We start from the raw sequence: 8,389 nt of genomic DNA, 5'->3' as shown, positions 1-8,389 counted from the left end.
CTTCCTCCTAGAAAACACAGTATGAAATGGAGGTGAAAGTACCTGTGCGGTGGAGAAACCTGACAAGCACTACACAGCTAAGTGATCAAGGTTATCACCAATGATGCCACATTGATACTACACACACTTTGTGATGTGATGAAAATAGCATTTTATCTCTGTGGGCTTCCACCCACAAATGCATAGCCCCTGTCCGATCATGAGATAAGCATAAGAAAATTTCAACTGATTCTACAAAATACCAAATTAGTACTGTACTTCTCGAAAGTATAAGGGTCAACAAAAACAAGGAACATCTGAGACTGTCATAGCCAAGAGGAGCCTTATGCAAAATGATTACTAAAAGTAGTAGGATATTCTGAATGAAACACTGGGATCAAAAAAGAAGAAAGGCAGTGTTAGGCAGTTAGGCATGAGGGAGGAGGGATTAAAGCAGATTCTCCTCACATCCTCAGAGTCACCCCTAACGGCTAACAGAACAGGAAAGGCCTAGCCACAGAGCTGGCTCAAAAGCCACAAGGGGCCTTCTAAGAGCTGAGCATGCACACAAAAGGTGCAACTTGCCCTTAAGGTCACAGCAAAAGCCCATTAGAAACTCATAAATATACAATACATAAATAAATACAACTGTAACAGACTGCACATGCGCAGAAGCCAAAATGTTACACATGCACCAGCTGTCAGTCAAAACTGTCAATCAGAGCCAAATTTACACATGCAGAAAGCAGGCTTAAAAGGAAGCAGCTAGAGCTTCTTGGAGCCACTGTCACTCTTGCTCCAGCATTGGCTCACTTTCTGTCTTGAAAGGGTACGACACTTTTCTACTCAATACACCATTTCCCCATACTGGTCTTATGTCTCCAATTCTTTGCTACCTCTGGGACAAGAACTTAGCAACCTGGGAGGAAGGGAGGGAGGGAGGGAGGGAGGGAGGGAGGGAGGGAGGGAGGAAGGAAAGAAGGAAAGAAAGAAGGGAGGGAGGGAGGGAGGAAGGAAGGAAGGAAGGAAGGAAGGAAGGAAGGAAGGGAGGAAAGGGAGAGCTAGAGGAAGAATGAAAACAAGGTAGGTAGTAAAGATATATGGGTAAAGTATGGACTTAATTAATGTATAAACATTAATTCATTAATTGTAACTAATATACCTTAAGATGTTAATAGTAGAAGAAACTCAGTAAGAGGCATGTAGGTATACTCTATACTATCTTCACAATTTTTCTTAAACTTTAAAATGTTTTAAAATTTAAAACTTTTTAAAATGAAAAATATAAAGAATTATCAACTGCTTGTACCACCCCACCCTCTAAATTCATATATTGAAGCCCCTACCTCCCAATGTGATTGGGTCTTTATGGAGGTAGGTAAGGTTAAAAGAAGTCATAAGGGTGTGGCACTAATCTCATAGGACTGGTATTCTTATAAGGAGAGGAATAGACACCAGAACTCTCTTCCTCTCCCTCTCTCCAAATGCACACAGAGGAAGGGTCATGTGAAGACACAACAAGAAGGCAGCCATCTATAAGCCAGAAAGAGAGGTCTGTCTAGAAAATGATCTGCCAACCCCTTGATCTGGGACTTCTGACCTCTAAAACAATGAGAAAATAAATTTCTTTTTTTTTTTTCCTTACGTTCATTTTATTTATTTGAGAGAGAGAGAAAGAGAGTATGTGAGTGTGCACAAGTGGGTGGAGGGCAAAGAGAGAAGGAGAGCAATAGACTTCCAAGCAGCTCCTCCTGGCTAGCATGAGCCCAACATGGGGCTCCATCTCACAAACCTTGAGATCATGACCTGAGCCGAAACTAAGAGTCAGATTTTCAACCGACTGAGCCACCCAGATGCCCCAGAAAATAAATTTCTCTTGTCTTAGTCTACTCAACCTGTGATTTTTATTATGGCTGCCCAAGCAGATAAATACACAGTCATTTGCAGTGATATCAATTTAAGTACAGTAAGTTTGGAAAGAGATGCCAAAGAAAACTTAGAGGACTAGAGGAAATATTCATTAAATATAAATATATTTGAGTTTATTAATGGATATGCTATTTGATATACAACATAAAATAAAGTAAAATGCATGTGCCTGTTGTCAGAAAACTGATTTTTCATTATGAATAAGCTTAGCATTCAAAGAAAAAACGTTGTGCTTAGGCAGCAGTCCAAACAAACTCACCCACACTCTAGTGTTTGTGGGTTTTTAGCAATTCGAGGTGATAGGGGTTGTATTTAATATATTGCTTCATTCAAACAAGGCATGTTATTTTTTAAAATAAAATAACTGAAGTTAGCAATAACATGAGCTAACCTTTGTAATTAATCTTTGTAATCTACTTAATTTGGAGATCAAATTATTACCCCACTTGTGATTTAGTGATTTTTTTTCAAAGTAGGGAATATTTCTATGTGTCTGTACCTTTGGATAAGCCTCTCATCCTCCTGCTATTTTGATCTGGATGAATACTCTTAAAAGAGTATATGAAGTAAATGTAGTCTCACAACCACCACTGCCACCATCATTATGCATTTAATTCACAATTCTCATTTTTGAGCAGTTACACCCTAATGAGAGCAATAGCCAAAATTGTAAAGTTATACTAAATTAATATGTAATAGTTTTGCTGACTGCAAATTCAAATAATGATGCTTGGAGGTATAGTGACTGTCCTTATTAAAAATATTAAATGCCTGCCCTCCTTTTTTGACTTAATTCAACAGAATTATCAAAATAATTTTCCATCTTACTTTAGAGAATATATTTCAGGAAGAATTTCCACCCACTCCAGAATCAACATTATTTGGAGGGTTTCCAATCGGAGTTTTAATTATAGCTCTTCTCAAAGAAGAATGAAATTACATAAAAAGTTCATTTGACTAGGAACAATATAAAGCTATTAACTCATTGGACTCTGCTCACTGAAGGCATGATTCTTAATAATCTTAGTTAAATATCAGCATTCTTTTATTAACTATAATAGCCAATAATTGAGGCTTGGAACACTAAAATTATTCATAAAAAATGTACACTTCTGAAAAAGTAGATTACAGTTCACCATTTTATGTCCGGGCTGATACTTTTCTGAAGTAGAACGTAAGTTCTTTGGTGGAAGGGATCTTTGTTTTATCCACTACTCTATCCTTAGCCCTTGAAAAGCACTGACATACAATAGCCATTCAGTAAATACTTGCTTAAAAAATGCATGTGACCATTATGAATTTTATACACAAAAAAATAAACTTGAAAATTATATATTTTTTTCATCGAATAGACATTTTTCTAAAGACATATAAATTGCCAACAGTTACATGAAAGTTGCTCAACATTACTAATCATTAGGGAAATGCAAATATAAACCAGAATAAGATACCCCCTAGAATGGCCATTAACAAAAATATAAGAAATAACAAGTTTTGGCAAGGATATGGAGAAAAGGAAACCCTTGTGCACTGTGGGTAGGTATGTAAGTGGGTATAGCCATCGTGGAAAATAGTTTGGAGGTTCCTCAAATAATTAAAAATAGAACTACCATATGACCCAGGAATGTCTGGGTGGCTCAGTTGGTTAAGCATCCGACTCTTGGTTTTGGCCCAGGTCATGGTCTCATGTTTCATGAGTTTGAGTCCCCCATTGGGCTCTGCCCTGACAGTGTGGAGCCTACTTGGGATTCTCTCTCTCCCTCTCTCTCTCTGTGTCACTCTCTGCCCCTCTTCCACTTGTGCTGTCTCTGTCCCTCTCAAAATAAATAAATAAACTTAAAAAAAAGTACCATATGACCCAGCAATCCTACTCCTGATTATTTATCCAAAGAAAATAAAAATAAAAACACTAACTCAAAAAGATATCTGCCCTCCCACAATGTGTTCATTGCAGCACTGTTTACAATAGTGAAGACATGGAAACAACCAAAGTGTCTACTGATGTATTGATGGATGGATGGATAAAGAAGATGTGATATATGTATATGTATATGAATGTGTATATTTTCATATATACACATGTATATTTATTTATAAGATTGTATATATGTATACACACACACATATAATACTATTCAGCCATATAAAGGAAGAAAATCCTGCCATTGTGACAACACAGATCAATTTTCAGGTTACTATTCTAATTGAAATAAGTCAGACAGATAAAGAACAAATATACTCTAACCTCATTTATATGTGGAATATTAAAAAAAAATATCCAACTCACTGAAACAGAGAACAGATTGGTGGTTGCCAGAGGTGGGGGTATAAAATGTTAAGTTTTTTCCATTTCATTTTTTTCATTTTCATTTCAATATCTTGAAAAAAAATTCCATAACACAGATAGTATAGATCCGTATTGTTTTGTAGCCACTAAAGGTAAAATTGTAAGCTAGATCAAAAACAAGGCTAGGCTCAGATCATAGTTTGTCTGTCTTATTATGTTCTTTGAAAATCACTTATAAACTGGGAACCACTTTTCTAAGATATACAAAAATCAAAGGTAGGCAAATAGTACAATGAACAATCTAGAAATTTACCATATGAAGATTTAGCTCAACTTAAATTGTTGAAGGATTGTCATGTAGCAGTGAATATGACTTACTCTTTGTTGCTCCAGAGGGTATAACCAATTTTAGAGGCAATTTTGAAATCAATATATGGAATATTTAACAGCAATAGCTGTAGATTTATAGAGTACCCACTGGTAGAGGAAGAGTCCCTCATACTGGATTTAATCAAGATATGTTTGACAAGGATGCTTGATAGAGACTTGAATAAATATTCATGAAAAACATTTGTAGCCCTAAAAGCCCATGAGACTACATTTCTTTCCACATATATACAACAACCATCTATTTTGCTACTCTAGAGTCAGAAAAGCACTAGACTTTGTATGAGATATCTAAAGTTGAAGTATTTACTCTGCATATTAATTTTGAGATACTGGATTAGTATTACATCTGGAAAGGTTTATACATTCTTTGGAGAATAGTGAGTGAAAATTAAAATATATAAATTCTAAAATAGGATATAAATTTTACATATAATAAAATGAACCATTTATTAAGCATCTATGTACAATTGTACCTTATTTTCCAAATATTTAGTATGGCTACTTGAGACCAGGTAACAAACTGATCTCAAGAGATACAGCGATGAACAAGTACAGTACAACCCTCATAGATCCAACAGATTGTCATGTGTCCTCCATGATCCAGTCAATCTAGTAACTAGTATACAGAACACTAAGGTTCATAGCATGTAATAACTTGCGACTACATAGCTATCTGGTAGAACAGCCAGATTAAAACCAGGTTGACAGGGGTACCTGGGTGGCTCAGTCAGTTAAGCATCTGTATCTTGATGTCAGCTCAAGTCATGATCTCATAGTTTGTGGGTTTGAGCCGCATGTCAGGTCAGACTCTGCATGACAGTTCAGAGCCTGCTTGAGATTCTCTCTCTCTCTCTCTCTCTCTCTCTCTCTCTGCTCCTCCCTGACTCTCCCTCTCTCTCAAAATAAACTTAAAGAAATAAAATTTTGAATCAGGTAGATATAGTTTCAAAGCCCCTCTATGTAAAATTTTTCCAAAAATTCCAAAAGTATATATATTTTCATTTTTTTAATTTTCATATTTAAATTTTCATATTTTCAATTTTAATTTTTAAATATTTCATATATATTTTCATTTTTTAAATTTTCACATAATTAATATTATATAGGAAATTATTTCTATCACTACTTCTATTAAAAAGATAATAAACTTTAACTTCTTGGGAGTTACTATTTTTTTCCCATTATCACTACGAGTCTTTTTACAAGGTTAGTATTTAGTCAGGAAAGTTTTGTTTAAAAGCTCCATAGTCTTGAGGTGCCTGGGTGGCTCAGTTGGTTAAGCATCTGACTCTTGATTTCTGCTCAGGTCATGATCTCATGGTTCGTCAGTTCAAGCCCCACATCGAGCTCTGAGCTGACAGCATGGAGCCTGATTGGGATTCTCTGTCTCCTTCTCTCTCTGCCCTCTGTCTCTCAAAAATAAATAATTAAATGTTTACAAATAAAAAATAAATAAATAAATAAATAAATAAATAAATAAATAAATAAAAGTTCCACAGTCTTGCCATTATATTTAGAAGCATGATTGTCAATTTTCATGAAACAAGGACTTACAAGTCTGTCATAACCTCATCCTGGCTTATGAATTATCTCCATTTTTAATGGGGAAAATTATTATAACCAGTTAATTGAGTAGGCTGAACTCAGTAGTGTGTAGTCAGGAAACAGCTTTTTTTTTCCTGGAAATATAATATGCACATAGAAAAGTAAATGTGTGTGTACAACTCAGTGAATTTTCTGACTGTCAAGGACTGTTTTGCCAAGTTAAAAAAAAAAAAAAACTAATATTACTTAATATTACTAAAAAGAACTCCTTTTATCCCCTGCCAGCCACAATACCCCTGCTCTTAACGATAGCTGCTAGTCTCACTTCTAACAACATAGAGGTATTTCACACTGGATTTGTATGTTATACAGCTCAAACCATGTAGTATGTATTCTTTTATCTCTGTCTTGTTTTGCTCAACTTTGTGTCTGTAAGATTCATTTCATTGTGATACCACAGTTTTTCTTTTTTTTTTTTTTTCTATCCTACTGTCTATGGATATTTGGCTAGTTTGTTTTTGCTGATTACAAATTTTGTTGATAGAAAACATGTATCACACTGTTAATATTTCAATTATATTGTGTTATGCCTAATAGATGTCTGGTTCTGAGAATATGCATATGTTTACTTTTGAGAAATATTACCAGATAGTTTTTCAGTGTGGACATAGCCATATCCACTCCCACTAGCAATGCAAGACTTTGGGCATTCTAAATCTCAACAAACCCTTGGTATTTACCACCTTTTTTTTTTTTTTTTTTTTAACTTCAGGCAGTCTGATGGGTGTAGAGTAGTATCATATGTCATGTTTCTATCCATGACAACTGATCCAGATGAACATCTTCTCATGTGTTTATTGGCCATTTGGATAACATTTATTGTGAGGTGAATAGTCAAGTTTTTGTCCATTTTTCTACAGGATTTTCAGAATATAGAGTCTCAGGATTTTTGATGTTGGAATATTAATACATGGTACTTGAAATCCACTAAAATATAAATTCCACAACAACAATATTCATGTTTTCTGTTTCCCTCACTACTGTATTCCCAGTTCCTAGACTAGTACTTCTGTTATTAGATTTTCAGTAAATATTGAATAAGTTAGTTAATATGAAAACTTTAATCATATACTTCTGTTGCCATATGTAGTTTAATACATTAAGTTAGGAATTAAATGTAGGAATAAATCTTAAAGTTTTAGTCCTTTAAAGAGTTGGCTTTTATTAAAATCAATTGATTATCCAGAAGATGGAACAGGTATATGGCAAGTATATTATTTGTTTTCTATCCACATAGAAAACCTCCAGGGATCCATTTATATTTCCTATCAAGAAGCCCAACTCTACAATTTTCTTCCTCTTTAGAAAATACCTTTGTCTTCAACTTGTATATAATTGTCATATTCAATCACAGGATTAATCACAACAGTATTCTCCCTCCAGCTCTAACTGCCTTTTCAGTACAAGAGGTACAAAAGAAAACATAGCTTCTCTCAGCGCAACACATCAGAGGAAGCTAGAAATCCAATTTCCTGACTCCCAGTTCAGTTTTCTGTCTATTACAAATATAATACCACTGCGTGAACTTCAGCTACTATATCTACAGAAAGTTCTAACAGTCATAGTCACACATCAACATGTGCACAGTCTTCTTCAAATTCAAAAGGCAAAAACAAAAGAGAACAAGGGAAAAACAAAACAGTTGTAAGGAATGTATTTGAGTGAGGATTTGATTTATAAACTTTCAGTTTAATTTGCTCTTGAACTCTGAATATCCAGTATTTGTGGTATTGTCACTCGAAGTTATCAGGGTGTTTGACTCAGAAAAGACAAAAATAAACAGAACTTCTGGTTAGAAATAAGACACTAGGCACAGTAATAAATAAAGGCAATGCCTGGGGTAAAGGATATAATTGTGGATTCACACACACAACTATACATAAAAATATACAGACATCATATATAATAGCGATAATACCTTTTGAAACACATAATTAATAAATCAGAAAACCAAGTCTTCCACTGGCAAACTTTTTCATCTAATAGCAAAATTAGAAACACTAAATCATCAAACCTCATCAAATATTACTGTATAATAAGTATGTTGCATTGAGTTATACTGAAATTATAGAGAACACTGAACAGTATCCAGATATTACTGACATTACTCACATAAATATTACAAAATAAAATAGCACACCAAGAATAGAGACAGTCATTTTCATTGAAAAGAATTTCTTTTAAGTTGATAGGCCGTGC

Source organism: Lynx canadensis, chromosome B1 (genome assembly GCF_007474595.2).
Source record: "Lynx canadensis isolate LIC74 chromosome B1, mLynCan4.pri.v2, whole genome shotgun sequence".
NCBI lineage: Eukaryota > Metazoa > Chordata > Mammalia > Carnivora > Felidae > Lynx > Lynx canadensis.
The sequence above is the reverse complement of the archived record's forward strand: the minus strand, read 5'-3'. Positions refer to the sequence as shown.